Here is a 16,133-nt window from a genome sequence, read left to right as displayed (position 1 = left end):
TAGAAAATGTTTATTTTTTATTCTATTCCCAAATAATGAAACATTTTCAAGAATTAAAGGGAAAACAATGTACTGTGTTTTAAAGCCTGGCATATACTGTACAGTACCTTTTGCAGTTCTGATCTTCTCTAAAACATGCATACCAAAAAGTTGCCAACAAGCCAAGCATGAATAATCTTTCTTGTACAATTAAAGTATTACTTAAATAAAGTGAGTGCATAACATTATAAACTTACTGTGCTCCACAACATGTAAATACTGTGCATTCAAATTATACACAGACACACACATGTATTAATTTAAATAATTTTACTACTACTTTACAAGTAATACATACAGTACTACAATACCGCTCCTATTTCAGAATGGACTATTGCACTCCCGAGTGTTAAACAAGGATCAAAACGTATCAAATGCTCCTGCCATGTTTGTTATATTTACTATAGTAGATTTGAGATTTTTTTTTTAATTGAAGTAGTGGCTATAGTTAACAATATGGTCATTAAAGTGTGACAACCACAAGAGCTCAAACATGGATAATGCAGACTCTCTATCATCATATTTACAACCCTTCTGGTCAAAACCCACATGGGGTGTACCATTGTAAACAGGAAAAGACCATAACAGTGTGAGCAAAGTAATCTCTACAACATGCTTACAGTGTAGTGTTTGAAAGCTCTGGAATTGTGCACAGAGAAACAATACTGATTTTTCTTCCAAAATCCCTGGCCTAAAATAGCTGACACAGACACAGAACTCAACACAGACTAAGGCTTTGGACTGGATACAGATGTGGTAAGAAAACGCAGCACAGGAAACTGTGACTCATTCCCAGTGGGAAAGATGATTTTGTACTCTCAGATATAGGAGCATTAATCCGCATACAGCCTGTGTTTACACCCAAACACAGATGTGCAAAGCTTGGCTCAACAAAACAACCATTTAACTGTTTGCCACAACAAAAATGTTATTTTTTCACTTGGACAAAATGATGAATATTTGAACTCAGCTGTGAAACTATATGAGTAACATGAAAGTAATAGGATTGTTTTTTCACACTATGAGTGCTATTGCATACTCTCTCTCAAAACTCTGCAGAAAACCTAGTGATTGCTTTGCCTCAGTGTACTTTACCTTGGTAATGAGACCAGTATAGATGGGATGGCTCCACTGAGCTTTGAACAACTATAACAGCTACCTGAAACCTGAAAATATAAGCAAAAATATAAGCAAAGTACAGGCACCTAATCCAAAAGTCCATGCTCTTCGCACAAGCGATCTGAATGGTCTAGAGAGACCTTGGGAGTGCCTCTACCATAATAGGCTCAGTATGTACTCAGTGATCCTTGTCACAGTAGCTTCAAACAGATTCCTATTAATTCTGTATTTGCTTAGCAGTCAGTGTTTGAAGATGTCCATTCCCTGCAATGGTATCACATTAGTGGGATCATGGGACTCTGTTTAGTGAGACCTCTGTAACATTCCCTTGAACTTAGTTACACTTATGGGCTAGCACTTGTACATCTCTTATTATGCAATCAATTGCATTCTGTTTTTCAGAGAACATTTATTGCCGAGCGCTGGCTTTGCTCGGGACATCTGTTAGCATGAGGGACGGTGACTGATGGACTCAGCCCTTAGTTACAATCCAAATATTTTTATAAACACTTTTTTTCTTGCAAAGAGGTCAGATCTATCTATCTGCCTAGAAATGTCTTTCAGGTTTATAGTGTATATTGAAAACACTCTCACTGTGAAATATTGGTATGCACAGGATTTATCCTTGGTTGTTTCACAACACTGAGGGGGGCAAAAACATCTAAAAAGACTTTTATTTCTTCCTTTTGCATATATAAAGACAGGCAACTGTTCTGCCTTTATTAGAAGTGAGCCTCTTTAGATGGTTCTGCCCTTCTGAACATTGTAAAAGGACAAGAGCTAATTAATATCTACAGTACCTAATATCTTTATTTTCTACAGCCCTACTGGAAAATATACTCAGAAATTCAGCCTTCTGTCTGCCATGTGCTGTATAATAATGTTACATAAATTCACTGAGCATCTTCAGAATAAAAACTGAATATAAACAAATTATTCTGTAACAACATTAAACTACAGTGATATACTATATTTCTAGGTCATATGCAGTTTGTTTTAAATGAGGAATGGATATACAGTACAGTAGATCAGTTGAAGGCTCTTCAGAATAAGTTCTATATTTTCTATAATGATGATGTCTTAGCTTTTGTAGTGTAAATATTGCATTAATGTTGTGAATAGCACTAGACGTCTGCTTCTTTTGTTTTATTTAAAAATTAGGTGCTTATTTAAAAAAAAGGTGCTGTTCTTCCTGAAAAAGAAGTAGGAATACTTCTGGCTATTATTTATTACAGTATACTGTATCTATTAAAGTATTGTTTTGAGCCTCCAAGACCTTTTGTGTTCTAGTCATGGACCAGCTGGAAAAGGATTGACTTATCGTTCTTGTTTTGTATTTCCTCAGTAAAACAATAATAATTTGATTTGTTTTATCATATCATGCGGCTTGCTGTCTCTCTTGTATATATTGTTGTTTTTATGTATCTATACCTTCCACTAGTAGTTAAATTGCTGAACCACAAACAAAAGTTGCTGTTAAAGCAGTATCATTAATTTTAAGTGTTTGTGTGTGAGAACTAAATAAATTGTGTTGTTTTTACGGGGGAAAAAGAGAAAGGCGAGGTTCAAGAGATGTAATCTTTGTTTTGTGCAATAGGGTGTGTGCATGTTGAATTTGGACAGAGTTATGACCCGAAAGTGCATTAATGAGGTGTAGATTTGAATGCTTGGAAGGAAGTGTGAGGAAAGCTGTGTTCCCAGCTCCCTCACAGACTTGCTTCCTCTTTATGAAACCAGGGCCAGTGGAGGAGTGCCTTGTCTGCTTATAAAATTGGACACAGCAGCATTCGACTATTTGTTAGCTTTCAGCTTTGCATGGAATGCCAGAACTTCGTTCTTGACCGTCTTCTACAGTCTTGCCTCAGCTTCTGAGATGAGAGGTGGGCACTTTAAATTACGTTGTCAGTGATGGTGTGTCGCCTTGTAGGAAATATGGTTCAAGAATTCTTTGAGGACACCTGTCTTTCTGTATGCAGGTGTTGTTATTATTAAGAAAATATGACAGGCAGTTAATCATCAATAATATGAACTAAGCATGTTCCAGTAATAGGGTCTTGAAGGCATTAAGTTACAAGGCTGCACAATAAATATATTTAATCAATCACCTTAGTAAATGGGCATAACAATGTACAGCTGTACAGTACGTCTTATTACACTATAGATTATTGCTTGATTCCAGGCTTGGTCTCTGTTTATTCTTTACATTTCTATACGAAAACCTGACTCACTTTTGCATGCAGTAAAACAGTTAAATGAAATGCATAGATGGATGAATTATATTTATTAAATGTACTTTCCTTAAACGTGTACCATTCCTTCAACTCAATATTGCATACTTTGAAAATTTACCATCATGCTTTACTGTGGTGCTTCTGAAAAGGTGTAGCATAGCAATGAGAGTTCTTTGTAAGAGCTTGCCATTTGACATTATGTTAACATAAAATAGGGCATACATCTGTGAGAATATCAACTATTGTTCTTGGCAAAAGTATTGAAAAGCCAGAGAGAGCATGCAGTTGTGTTTAATAAAACTACATGTTCATTCTGCTTGTCTGTGGGTTTCTAATCCATTTTGTTTTGGGTACTCTTTATGGCATTCCATTGGTTTAGTCCAGAAAGGATACTTTGTTATTAAGAATGATTTATTGCTTTTATATAATTGAGAAACCTTGTTCTGGAATATCAGTGAAATGGTTTAATTATTTCATGGGGTGTAGTCTCAGTTGGTTTGGCATGAAAAGCATAGCTAGCACAGGGAATTTCAATCATCTGCATACGCAGTTAGAAAAAAAATATTTTGGCAATAGTCAACATCTTTGAGATTCATCTGTTTCCTTCTAAGCCTCCCAAGTTAACCCTTTTGGCCCAGGATCAGATTTATAGCTTTTAATTTTTTTCTTATTTTGATCCCTTAGTGCTAAATTTTCTGGCCTTTACTGCATTTGACAGACCACTTGTCATGGACAAATCTACCCATCTATCAATCTACAAAATGTATGAATAGAAATGCATTCCTATTGATTAGAAAGGTAAAGAGCTTTTAATAAACACAACCTGAAGAAAATATTACTTAAAATCTGTATGTTTTGAAACCTTTCTATTGGGCAATAGAACTTTATCCTCTAACATTAATGCGTTGATTCTATTAGAGTAAGCCCGTAATTTGTACTTTTATAGGTCCACAAATGGGAATGCATCACTTTATAAATATATAATATATTTACAATTAAAAAAACACAATTAATTCTAGGCCATGCTACAGTACGTCATTATAGACACATTTTGAAAATGTATTTTTTGTAAAAGATACCCCTGATATACAAGGCTGTCTCCAGTTACTGGTCACTACTTCATTCTTGATGCTGTTTGTACTCAGGCTGAGGGGCTCTTCAGGCTGTAGTCTATTGATTTCATCGTGATTACATTATGATTTTAAACCCTAATAGTATTTTCTTCTATAGAGGAATCCCATAAATACAGATGGAGCTTGATAGTAAAAGCTGACTTGCAGAAAATTAATCGGAATTGCATTATTAACCATAGTTGGACTGCAAGTTAATCGCTCCATATGTGTGTGAGAAAAGGAGAGAAAGAACTATATAAATCTCCTGGGTCTTGCAAAGAGTTAATGTGCATACTGTTTGTGTCTGAAGGGGCAGCCCCTGTTATTATATGTATGTTTGAGGAGGCAGAGCAATAAATTAAATTGAATTAAGAGTCACAGGATACGATTGCCTTTAAAATCTGCTTTTATTATTCAGAGGGAAGAAAGCCTGGGATATCATTTAAACAAAATACTTTGCCTATGCATGTTTTGTTACACAATGGATTTACCTTATCTACCATACTAAAATACATGATATATACCTCTGTATATTTAGGTCTACATGGAAACACCATCTAAGAATGTCCACTTTTTAACAAAAACTTTTTTTTTGTTAGGACAATAATAATAGTAAGCAATATTTTTATTCTTCCTCAAATCCTACAATGTATTCAACTGACAAAAATCAATTTAGGTTTGTTGTTCTTGTAAATCACTATTCTTCAGTGTTACAAATTAAGTACAGTAAGTCCTTGAAAGGATACCATTTGGGAACCTATTGATTTAGCTAATGTTATATATACAGTAGTAAACTTGACCTAGAGGGGCAAGTTAAAATAAAGAACAGAATAAGTGAGTTTATACTTTACAAGATGAAACAATGGATATAAAATCCATTCAGGGAACTGAAATAAAAATGGTATGTAATTGGCACACATGTACATTAAGTAACCATTTTCTTCCACATGCTTTTGCAGCAAAGCAATGTTAGAAATAGAAAGCAGACTTATTGTTTGTCATTTATTAATTCCTATTAAAGCTGCCACCATTCCTATAACAAAGCAAAGCATCATCTTCAAAATTGATTGCATTAAAAGTTACTATATTCTACAATGTGGTAAATAATTATTCAGCCCATTGGTTTTGCTTGAGACAGATATTTATGTTATGATATACTGTACCATTACATTGAAATAGTTTTGTCCAGGGGTTTATTATTTCTAACCTTGACCTCATATCAGCTGCTGTCAGTTTGGCCAAATCACCTTTTGTCTTGTCATAACCATTTGGTTGATTTTGACCTCCAGTTTTCTTAGTTTTCATGGTTGAGAGAAGCCTGTCAATTTGGCTGAGAAGAGCTGTTGTTTCCTGTTCATTGCTGATAAATTGGAGTGACTGCTGGTAAGCAATATGACAAGGTGTTATTGGAAGTGTAGACCTTAAACAGAAACACATGGATAGGTTGGACATTGAGTTCACCTCGTTTAGAAATGTGTGAACTTTTCTTGGCTGGCTGTGTTTGAATTCCCAGTATAGCTCTCGTCTTCAGTATCAAACCATGATAAAAAGAAAACATTATATTTTGGCTTGATTCTGATGTTCTTAGATGTAATTTGCATGAGGTGAGATTTAAAAAATCTAGCTTCTTTCTGCATTGTACACATAAATAATCCCACAGCATCTGTCAAAGAGATACATGGACACTGATTTCAGTTTATTGGCTCAATATCAAACTTTTTTTCTTTAATTTCTTAGGAGAAGAAGATAGGGCCTCTTAAGCAGCAACAGAGCATGCAAAAATGGCTATGCTCTGTAAAGTCCAAATTCTCTGTAGAGGTAATAACAACACTGCATAACCAAAAGAAAGAAGTCTTTATATTAGACTTGACACAGAAGAGAAGAGAGTACTGTTTTTGTGTTTCATAGTAAAAGTTAACGCTTTTATTAATCAAAATTCTTAATCAGAGTGGCATGATAGAAATGGACAGGGACAAGAGAAGATCATAATTCATTTTCACAGCATTAAAATATATTGTAAAACAGCATTGAAGAGAATTAGAAACTAATACTAGAACAAGATCATTGTTTTCTATCTTAATATGAAGCAACAACTTCATATTCATCATATTAAAGTAAAAACAGCTAACTTTTCTCAGTTTGTTTTACGTTATTAATGTTGGTTAGGCTACAAAGTGGCATGGCAGATAATGCTGGTGCCTCACAGCTCTTGGGTTTGTTTTCGGGCTGTGCATGTGTGGCATTTGGATGTTTTTAGTGTGTCCATGTGGGTTTTCACCATGTATTCTGGTTTCTTTCGATTCTCCAAAGACATGGCTGGCTAGGTATCTGTAAATTGCATCTCTATGTGTGAGTCCTGCAATGGACTAGACTCCTATCCAGGTTCCTGGCTTTCACTTTGTTCATCTTGGCTCTAACTTGCCACTGTTGATGGTTGGAGGATTCTCACCTTTGGAATAAACACACTGTGTTTTGTATGCCCAAGATTTGTATGCCCTTATGTATTTTGAATAATCCTAATTTATCAGAGAATCAGAGGATCCTTCAATTGCTATATGACAGTAAATTATATAGAAAGTTTTCTATATGAAAGAAAGTTTTTCAGGCTCACAATACTGCATGGAAATTCATAAGCAAGGGAATATTTGTTGAGTGAAATTGTAATCTACATTATATGACCTCACAGACATTAACCTGGTTTTCATTGCAATATATATTTAATCTTGTCTGAGTTCTTATAGCTCTGAATGCAGCATAATATGATAAGGATAGAAGCAAATTAGACCTTGTAAAGATAAGGTTTTTCATTTGACTTATAACAGAAAATGATTTAAAGGCAAATTTCCCTCACCTTAAACTTATTGTTTTGTGATAGAAATGGCTCAATCCATGTCACATTTGAGATGGAAAAGTTCTACTAATGAAACAATTATATCTGGAATTTTTAGTCCTTATTTATTTACTGTTCTTGATGGGGAAAACAACATTAATTAAAAAAAACTTTGACCAGCCAGTTGCATTCATTAGTAATGGACTGCATATCCTGTTATAACAAAAAAAGGACATAATAATACTATTATAGGAGGATTTAGTAGGAAACAAGATACTACATTTAGGCACAAATAATTTCACATTTAGTGAGGGCTTCACATTTAAATGCAATAATTTAAATTAAGGCAGAGTTTTACATTTCGATTTTATATATTGGTGTTACAGAATATAACTCTTCCTCAAAAACAGTCTGAACTACTACACTTTTCCCAAAAGCTCCTCTCATCGATTTCTGTCTGATTTCTGCCTGTGTGTTGAGTCTCCATAACTTTTTACAGTTTTTTACAGATTTTTACAGTTACGCGCCTAGCCTTCAAAAAAAAAATTATTTTAAAACTTGTATTACTTGTATTGTAAAACTTGATTTTTAATACAAATGTCCATGGCTTTATCCACATCATTATGTGTTACTTCATCTATTGTTGTTTTTCATATGTTCTTCATACTGTATATCTTGACATGGAAAGTGATTTACATTGCATGACAAACTTACATTAACCTGCATTTTACAGATATTTGCCATTAAAAGCAGATATATAGCAGAGTATGTACAGTTTTAATTAATGAAAGGAAACATCTGTACATGTACTTGCACTAATATCCCAATCTACCTCAGTCACAAAGTGCAAAGTTATGAAGTCAACAACTGGTGTATGTTCAAATATTTTAAAATTTGCTTGTTTTTAAGACTGCCGGTGTTTTTTAAGTCTAGCAGAAGTTTTTCCTGGCACCATGATACACACGCTAGTATGTTCTTTTGTTTGTTGTTTTCCATAACATAGTGTTTTTGATCATGCCCAAACTGGGACATTTCTGGCATTTTGTGTGTTGAGGCCTTTTGTTTTTCTTCCAGAGCTAATCTTTTAAAATACACCATTAGTGTACTACTATCTCAGTCTTAATCTAAAGTTGGAACTTGTCCAGTGTCTCTACGATACATTAATTGTGCTCAGAATGTACCAAAGTTAAACCAGTTATAGAAGGTGAACATTGCATAATTTAGCATTTATAATAAGGTAAAATCAAACCCTGATTTCACCTTTTTGAATTCCAGTGTTTATAATTTAAAAAATCAGAAACATGCTATGAAAATCAACTCATCTGAAGGTCTTTGTCAAGGACCTCAATGCTTATACTGTATGCCTATATACTGTAGATAGTCTTTTTCAGAATGAGCTTTTGGGTGCTAAAATGACCATCTGAATCTGAAAATGACCAAGCTGAATCTACCATATAGTGGATAATAGGATATAATCGATATAGCATCAATTCAGGAACTGATTAAAAGATAATAGATGTTACTTTACATAAATGTGATTGTTTACAGTAATTTGTATGGAACAGTATCCAATAAAACATTAGATTTAGGATTGTGTCTTGCTTAAAAAAGTTCCAAAATGTTATATTGTAATTGTAATAACATTGCAAGACATATTAGTCATACAAAATAAATTAATTCTGGAAATCATGAGGGTCAGTCTTGTTTACACCTCAATATATTATTTGAAATACAATCCAACTTAAACAAGTCTACAATAACATTCTACTTTTTTAAAGAAAAATGGAACCTTCCAGAACTATATAGAGACCTCCTAAAGTTTCCTATTCACCTGGGAGGGAAATACTGTGAGACACAGAAGATATTCAGTGCTGTCACTCATCATCATGGTTAAGGTCAGAAAGCACTCTGAAGATTGCTAGCAAATGGTATCCACAAATTAGAGAGGTGGCAAGAGGAAAAATCCACAAAAAGCTGAATCTATCATTTTTGAATGTATTTGTATGACATTTCAGACTAAAAGCCATCATGCCAGGAGGAGGTTGAACGTATATTGTATCACCAGGGTCTATAGAGACAAGTGGTTTGGGAGGCAACTGTAAGTATAACATCAATAGTTTGAGATCTCCAAACATAAAGTGGCAAGTGGCAACTACTATCCAAAGTCACCTACATGAATGTTGAATCCGTGGTCAGGTTGCAAAGCCTTCTTAAATGAGGGAAACTGCATTTGCCAAACTACATCTGATTGACAATTGTAACCATGTCTTATGGACTGATAAGATGAAACCTGGGCTTTCTGGACATGTATTATATTTGGCACAAAAAGGTAAAGCTGATGTTAAGAAATCATTCATAACAATTGTGAAATATGGATATATTTCTGAGGATGGTTTCTACTTGCATCTACTTGAGCCCTTATTATAATAGGAAGAATCTTAAACTTCAATAGCACTGTACCAAGATATTGTATTTAAACACCAGATTCCCTCTGTCAGCTCAAGCATGGCCAAAAATGGACATGGACAAACTATTAACTGCAGGAGTGTGTATAAATGCAACTCTCATATTAATTTATAATGTCAAATATGGTGCTTTTGTTCCTATTTCATTGGAGGTATGACAAAATCTGGAGGGTATTGTAAGCTTAGATAGATATCAATAAAATAGTTATATCTGAGAAGTCCTATCCTGATTCCAGAATATGATTGAATGGTGTATGAAGACATAGGCCATAGTTTTTCACTTAACGTACCTCAAGTACCCTTAAGCATTTTCTTAAGTTTCAGTAACCTTTGTTAAAACTGTATTTAAAGGTAAGTTCTGTGTTAGCTGTTTTCTACATGATACTAACTAACATCTAAAGATGTGTGTTTTGCACCTCCTCAGATTGCAGAAAATATTAAAACGAAATGAAAACATTGATGTGGCACTCCTAACCATTTTAAACACACTAGAAAGAATTTAATCATGGAGTAGAGTTAGTATGTACTGTATGTAAGCTATGACTCCCAGAAGCAAAGAGGGAGAGGTAATCTATGCTGATTAGAGACAGACTGATTAGAAACAGACAGCTTAAACAGGATAAGGCAAAGCCAGGAGAGGAATCATATTAAATAACATCCATTTAAAAGGTTTGCATGGAGAGAACAATATCAGTGGAGCATAAAAAATCATTTGTCTAGATTACTTATATCGAGAAAATATAAATAGTATAATGTATCTACAGGAAAAATAACGTTTTCCTTGAATTAATAATAATATGCCAATTAACAAAAGACAGTGCCAGATCAGGTACAGCTTATATCCACATTTAGCTCTGTGTATAGATAAATGGATTTTAAAAAAGCATATAACAGTGATGAAAGTATGTAGGATATGGTTGAAAGAACTGAGTTTTTGTGGTCACGTTTTTTAATAACTTCTGAAATGGCTGAAAGAAATTCAAAAAGTATGAAGGAATTGCAGTATGTGGAATTATGAAGTAGCCTGGAATGTGTCCTGTGACTGTATCTGGGAGTTAAATATAACGTTTGTATTTAGACAGTCATAAAAACAAAATCGTTATCATGTAACTAAAGGTCACTAAAGGTGGAAATTCAGAAAAGCATTAAGAAACAGCCAGTTTTTCAAATGAATTTACCATTAATTGAGTTATGTGGAATTTACATTTCTATTGGGGCACATGCAATGGATTAGTGCCTCTTATTACATTGTCTAGAAAAGCAGTTTTATCAAATTTCTTCATAAATTGTAATTTATCATATGTTGTACATTAACACTTACTTCTATTAGCACTGCATTTCTGAGAATTATCTGAGAGTTGTTTTTTTGTTTAATTTTTCTGCAGTGCAAACAAACCTCTCCTCAGGTGCCCAGATCCAGTATAGAAGTAATTTGTATTAAAGGGAGTGGTGGTGTTTCATTTGTCAAAGGTGATCAATCAATACGGCTCTATGCACTAACCATGTTTTTGGAGGCTTTGGTATTTTTGGTTTGTGTTTACTTCCTTATCTGTTTCGGGTTCCATTAAATTATACTTCACTATAACTTAACACACCTTGTTTTTTGCCACTTTTCTATGCTGTCACACTTTTCATTCATGTGCTACTGTATTTGGATAAAAAGATTTTTTAGATTAAAGATTGCATAGATTTTTAGATTAAAGGCTTAAATTCCTAACTAATTTCAGTTACAATGTTTTTATTTAATGTAATGTCTGGTGTGTATTAATAAAGTGTTATTTTCACCCCTAAACTAAGTGGTTACCAGAAAAAAGCAAGAAAAAGCCATGGGACCTTATGCGACAACCCTTTATATTGCTTATATTTTATTAATTATATTAATTATATTACTAAGGCTTTCATGAATGAATGTGATTCCTGGATAAAACATGCATTTATTATTACTAAAAAAACAAGATACCAGTAAATTTGGACAATGTTTATTTTTAATCATTTCTCTCTTTCTGACGTATGGACCAAATTATAATCTGAGCTGCTAGGTGCAAACTACAAACCCATTGTGTATTGACAGATTTCCTGTTTTCTATAGGCCTAACAAGTAAAAAGCAAGCATCAATTGCTGAGTTTACAATGAAAGTACTGGGCAGTTGGATTAAGGTTTTGATTTTGTTAGGTGTTGGTTTTTGATATTCACTTTAGAACTAACTTTGCATTTGACCATCCTTTACATACACAATTGATACTACTTCTCTTATTGAGAATGTAGTGTAGCTGTACAAAAAACTGGATACTGGAAATCCACTTTATGTCAGACAAACTGACAACTTGCAGTTCTCTTAAAAAACATGTAGTAAATAAAACATTATACTTTATCAGTTACAGCATATTGCAAACATGATTTATAATAAACTTCATTTTATATAGCACCTTTAAAAGTGGCTTCTCGAAGTGTTTTACAGTGGGAATGAAAGTACACAAGAGGGGACAGAAGAATAACATACAGTACATTACAGTAAGGGTTGGGAATACAGTAGGAAAGCAAAGGGGGAGACACAGACCCAGTTAAATAAAAGCCCTAATAAAGGCGGAGGTTTTGAGTATTGATTTGAAAATGCTCAGGGAAGGTGACTAAGAAGTACGTGCAGCTTTTTTTTACAGCTTGCCAACAAAATCAGCTGCTATCTGAGGACAAAGAGATAAAAGGAGATAAAAGTCTATACTGTATATCATAGACTGCTATTTCACAAAAATCAGTAGCAGGTGCTCCTTAACATATTATAGAGTTCTTATGGGAACTTACAATAGTTACTATGTATTCCTAGTGTGTGATATTTGCGTTGTTTCTTATTCAATAACGTAAGCAATTTTTGTTAATTAAATACTGTGTATTTGAGTAACCAGGTATTTTTCCTGTATTACAGAGAACATGAAATTTGCTTTTGCTTAAATGCCCTACATAGATACTGTTTTAGATGTAATTTTGAATGTGCAGGTATACTGACACAAGTGGTGAAATGTGATTTTACAATGTGTTTATCACTGACATGATTCTACCTATTAGATAATGAAACTCTTAAAACCAGCAATTGAAAGCAGAATAAAAGACTTTCGTTAGCCATATGTTAAAAGGCCTTGATTTACATACAGTACATTAACATGCAGAGTGTAAGTTAATTGAAAATGTCACAATAATCTAACAAAAAGAAGCTTCAATGACAGACCTTTTGCTCAGCACCTTGACAGCCCACTTTGTGCTGTCCCTCTGGGTTTTTGATAGGTGCTGCATGTTTCAACAGGATACTTATAGTATACATTCCAAGTATCATGTGGATCTTCTTATAAATGCTTCAAGGCAGAATTCATGGAATGAAGTGCAAGAATTATTGTGAAAATTTGCTGTTATTTTTGTTTTTTTCATGTAAGAAATATGACATGACAGTTCTTTTCACAAAGAATAAAAATGAAAAGTCACAAGAAACAAAAAATAGCAAAAAATGTTTGAACAAAATATATTATAACATTCCCTGAATGCAAACATACTGTACATCTAATCTAATGTTCCAGTGGCTGTGGAATGCTGTGGAATGTTTACAAAAGTTAACAAACCAACTTCTGATCACGGATAGAGCAACAAGGGGTAAAAGGTTCATCATCATTTCTTTTTTTAAACTGTCTTAAGGGAACCTGAGTTCTTGGAATAACATGTACTAGACTGTTTATGTTGACTTTGTTTATTTCTAGAAGAGGCATTTGTTTTTTGAACAGAACAAGAAAATGGTATCGTACAAGAAAATTAATGTGAGCACATTTTTTCCTTCACTTTCCATATTATTCATGAATAAGTCATACCTCCACTCATGCCACACCTGGTCTCTCTTAACTTGTATTTAATATCAGTCATGTTCTAAACGAACACCTGTTTATGTGCAAAATAAAAAGAACAAACGAGTAGTTATTATTTACCCTCAATTTAAATGCATACTTTTTCAAACTGTATTCTTATAATGACATGTTGAAGTCAACAAAAACAAAAAAACTAAAATCAAATGGCAAAATGTTTATATTTATTGTTTTCAGATATGTTATTATCTCTTCATATATTGTAGAGTTGTCATGCATTCTTTTCTTGAATTGAAGCAGCAGGCCAGATCATACCCTAATATGATTTTCAGGCCAGCACATACGGTAAGAATGTAAGAACATAAGAACAGTTACACATAAGAGAAGACCATTCAGCCCTTCTAGCCCATTTGGTAGTTAGTACGTTATTTATCCAGCTGTTTCTTGAAAGAAGCTAGGTTACCAGATTTAACGGCATGGCTGGGTAGCTTCCACACTCCCGCAACACATTGGGTAAAGACATTTCTCCTATTCCTGTTTTTTAAATCCACCTCTAAATAGTTTTCACTTGCATCCTCTGGTTTGTATTTCACTCTAAATTCTGAAGAAGCCCATGTAGATGACTTTTTCAGGGCTTAAAGGATTTTGAATACTTGTATCAGATCCTCTTCTAGTCTTCTGTGTTCAAGACTAAAAAGGTTCAGATTCTATAGCCTGTTAGTGTTGGACATTCCCTTAAGCCCTGAAACATAACTAGTTGCTCTTCTTTGAACTGATTCTAGAGCTAGAATATCTTTTCTATAACACTGTGATCAAAAATGTTCACGCTATTCCCAGAAAAATAAGAAAGGTTCTTACTAGCGCATTATACAATATTAACATAACAAATCTTGATTAAATTCTACACTTTCAGCAATATATCATAACATTCTGTTTGCTTTTTTTATTACTTGCTAACATTATCAGCACCAATATCTGTTTCATAGGTATCATTATCTGTTTCATAGGTAGTGTCTTCTAGCTTAGTGTTTCCAGTTATGTATTTATACCTGTAGCTTATTTTTTCTACCTGCATGCAAAACCTGTACTTGTCAACATTTAACATTATCATCTGCCTGGTGTTTTTGTCTAAATCTTTCTCAATTTCATTTGACGCTTCTGCAGTGTTTACTAATCTTCCTGTTTTGGCATCATCTGCAAATGTGTTGATTAGTTTCTATAACTGTAATGCAAACTAGATCTTTTAGATTTCTGATATAGAATAGGAGGATGACTCCTGACTGAACTAAGTACAGAGCTTTGAGGTACTGCACTTATTATATCACCCCAAGTTCAGCATTCAGCTGTTATCTGTACTCTCTGTTTTCTGTTTTGTTAGCCAATTTGGTTACCTTCTACAGTAAATCCATGTTTACTATTTCCAAGGATATCATTTCTACATACTTTATCCTCTGATTTTGTTCTCATAATTTTTCTATAACCTTAATTGTAGTAGAAGTTATATGTACAGTACATTATAAGCCTATACTGTAATTACTTGATCCAATTCTCACCTTTCTGTGCACCTTCTAACTTGCACCACTGCCTGGTTACAATGAAAGACAAATTCAGCCACCATCATCATTATTAGGCAACTTCTACATACTGTAAATACATGGAATATACTTATAAAGAGGAGACATTTAGCTGTTCGGTGGTAAAAAAATACTTGTGATCCAGACATAACAGTGAAGACAGCTTTACAAAGCCTTTCAAAATGATTATAAGAAGAACAATTCTGTGTTCATAGAAATCAATACATTTAATACTCAAGTGCCTAGGGTGATTTGTCTATCAACACCAATCCCATTTGTAAGGTTTTCCAAGTAAAACAAGACAAACTATGCTACCATGACACTAAGAGTACTTAACAAACCATGTAGCATACATACAGCAAAGGAGAAGAGAGTTATCTTTTCAGCCTCTCTTAACATAGTGTTTTCCTTTCGAATGGTAAGAGTGGAGAGGTCGTCTACATATGAGGTGTTACTGGAAAACACTTCACTATTATCAGTTGTGAGATATGGGATTATCCAGCAATAAAGAGATTTCACCAGGTTTGTCACAAGTGCTTTAGGAATAATACAGTATAATAAAGTCATTATTTTCTACTATTAGTATTTGTTCTATTAATTTGTAAGCAGTATCATTCCATGAGGAGTAACGACACTCAATAATTAGATGCATTTGAGGATGTTTATTGAGTATTCAGGAATGGTGAGATTTAACCCGTTTACTGAGGGTCAGCCCCCGGCCATAGGATGAGGAGGCTGGGGCCCCTGTACAGAGTGAGGAGTTAACCCAAGGGTGGAGCTTCAAGCTGCAAAGATGGGATGGGATGGATTAGGGATGACAAAAGGTGTTTGATACATATACTGTAGCTTTGAAAAATGATGTGGAGAATGATTACAATTTAGATTAGAACTTCAGTTAAAAATTTGAATGTAATACCTTTATA

General features: G+C 33.9%; 1 protein-coding gene across 5 annotated transcripts in view; it reads left to right on the top strand.

Annotated features, from left to right (window-relative positions):
• Nucleotides 1–16,133, top strand: part of tns1b (tensin 1b) — a 262,650-nt gene that overhangs the window by 116,180 nt on the left and 130,337 nt on the right. The gene's annotated exons all lie outside the window — the stretch shown is intronic.

The sequence above is a fragment of the Atractosteus spatula genome, chromosome 13 (genome assembly GCF_055471065.1).
Source record: "Atractosteus spatula isolate fAtrSpa1 chromosome 13, fAtrSpa1.hap1, whole genome shotgun sequence".
NCBI classification, from domain to species: domain Eukaryota; kingdom Metazoa; phylum Chordata; class Actinopteri; order Semionotiformes; family Lepisosteidae; genus Atractosteus; species Atractosteus spatula.
This window is presented reverse-complemented; position numbering and strand designations above follow the sequence as displayed.